This window comes from Vollenhovia emeryi, unplaced genomic scaffold, assembly GCF_000949405.1.
Source record: "Vollenhovia emeryi isolate VEMERY1.0 unplaced genomic scaffold, V.emery_V1.0 DF939155.1, whole genome shotgun sequence".
Lineage (NCBI taxonomy): Eukaryota > Metazoa > Arthropoda > Insecta > Hymenoptera > Formicidae > Vollenhovia > Vollenhovia emeryi.
The window spans coordinates 1,571,601-1,573,697 of NW_011967211.1; the positions used below are offsets into that span (position 1 = coordinate 1,571,601).

The window sequence follows — 2,097 nt, forward strand, 5'->3', positions numbered from 1 at the left end:
CCGCTGTGCTAACATGAGTCATTAGTAAAATAGATAGGGCCCTCGGTTAAATCCCGGCCATTGTCCCGCATATTTTTCCGCTGAGGGAAATTTCAAAGGTTCGGCGCTTGAAAAAGTTTAAGTGCCGTTAGAGTAGGATTTAGTGTTTAATCAACATTAAGCGCATGACCCATACAGCACACAAATATTGAATCAACGTTTCTCAGAAACGTTTCGTTATAACATTGCAACATTGCATCAATGTTAAGAAATGTAGATTCAACGTAGAAAAGATATTTATACTTCAACGTTGCAACGTTTCAACAATATTATTCTAACATTCTGTGCTGTATGGGTGAATTTCAAGGAATTTCCAGAAATATGCTGGTACAACCTAACGGTTGAAAGGCGCTTCCACGAGGGTAAACTTAAGAAAAGACATATATCTATAGTCATATCTGCTGACAGCTGAGTGAGATATGATGAGATATATACATTTTTTTCCTGGGAGTATGCAAATTTCTCCCTTCTTTCTTACTATCGCGCGATTATATAAGAGGCAATCGATTTTTTAGTGAAATAGTCTAGAAACACTCGGTAAAAACTCACAGTCAGTCAGCAAAATGTTAAGAAATTTGCAGCAGATTCGTCAGAAGCCCACACCAAAGTCGTCTGTGTCCGATTTGGCTTTTGTCTTGGCAACAGTCTTTAAGTAGTTCTTTCCCAACTACCCTGGCGGAAAAATTTCTATAAATAACTACAAAAAATTGACTTGAAATAGGAATTTTTATATCTTCGTTGAAACATTAATTTTTTTTTGTAAAAATATCTACGAAATAGTACCACAAATTATGTTGTTCTCAAATCAAGAAATTATTGCAAGTAGAACACTATCGTGTTCTATAAATTTTTCTTTGGATTAATCATACTCTAATACCGTAAGTCGTCGTTGAAATTTAAACATTCAACTACTTTTGCTCGATTTTTTACTTCAATCCTTATTATATAATAGATCTTTTGCCGCTGACAAATACATGTTCAAGTGTCAGGTTTTCTACCTCGGCAGCCAACGGCGGTAAGCGAAACGTGATTCTGCGCTTTTGCACTCAAAATTGCCCGTTTCGCGGAAACATTTGTGTAATATACACATTAAATGGCTTACGTGTACAGATCGAAAGTAGCAATTGCTATTCAGGCTAAATTAAAGAACAACATGGCATCACTGAAACTAAACGCCATTTAATTTGTATATTACACAAATGTTTCCGCGAGCTGACAGTTTGTTGATTAGAAAGGTGCAAAAGTGCAGAGTCACTCCAGCATCCCCTTAAGCGATCACGGTATACAATCTGCGGTCTTTCTGCCTTCAAAGTCTGCACTGGGCGCTTGACGAAATCTGTTTTGGCAGGTTTTGCTATCTGCGTACACTTCGACCGTTATTGGCTGTTATCAGCCTGAAGCCTGTATGAGGACTATGGATTGAGATTAGATCGAAATTTGACCAATCAGACTAAAGCTGACTATCTCGGGCGAATCTCAAGTTTAGTAACTTTTACTCAAATCGATCACTGCTTCCGCCAAATGTGCACTCTATAAACTGTACGGAGCCTGACGCGGTCTTACGGAACACTTGGAAGCGCTCGGGTCAGTTGGAAACGTTTACGTCCAACGATGAAAATCTGTTGGAAGAGAAAGTGCACATTTCGAGAAGGAATTGGCCTACGCCGGGTAAAATAGCTCTGTTGTACAGTAATACTGTACTTGTTTCGAAGCCATCTGGTTATCGTGGTGGTTTCCGATATGCGATATCAGAAATGTATTCTTAAATTACTCCCTCTTGGATTATCGTCTTCCGTTGGCAACACCCGCTCGCAAACAGACTAAACAGAGTACGTTATACATTTGTAAAAGCAGATTATAAATCCCGCTGCCTTTAAACGCTGGTCTACAATACGTGGAGTAAGGAGTAAGGGAGAGCCCCAACTTGTAGCTTTTGGTGTAAGGAAGCTGAAATACGGGCATAATTTTAAAAATATTTGTAACACTGATTGATGGCATTTTGATTCACCGAGAGTAAGCTTAAAGCCTTGTGTCCACGATCCAAGAACTGTGTCCAAG

The 2,097-nt window shown here is 39.0% G+C and overlaps 1 protein-coding gene across 3 annotated transcripts in view; it reads left to right on the plus strand.

The window, feature by feature from the left end:
* Nucleotides 1-2,097, plus strand: part of LOC105565147 (lactosylceramide 4-alpha-galactosyltransferase-like) — a 10,076-nt gene that overhangs the window by 2,247 nt on the left and 5,732 nt on the right. The window contains exon 1 of one of the 3 annotated variants that reach the window (XM_012018109.1): nt 1,632-1,868. The exons of the other annotated variants lie outside the window; for them this stretch is intronic. The gene's annotated coding sequence lies outside the window, so the exon portion shown is untranslated. Of the gene's footprint in view, nt 1-1,631; nt 1,869-2,097 lie in introns of those variants that run through there. 3 annotated transcript variants of the gene reach the window in all.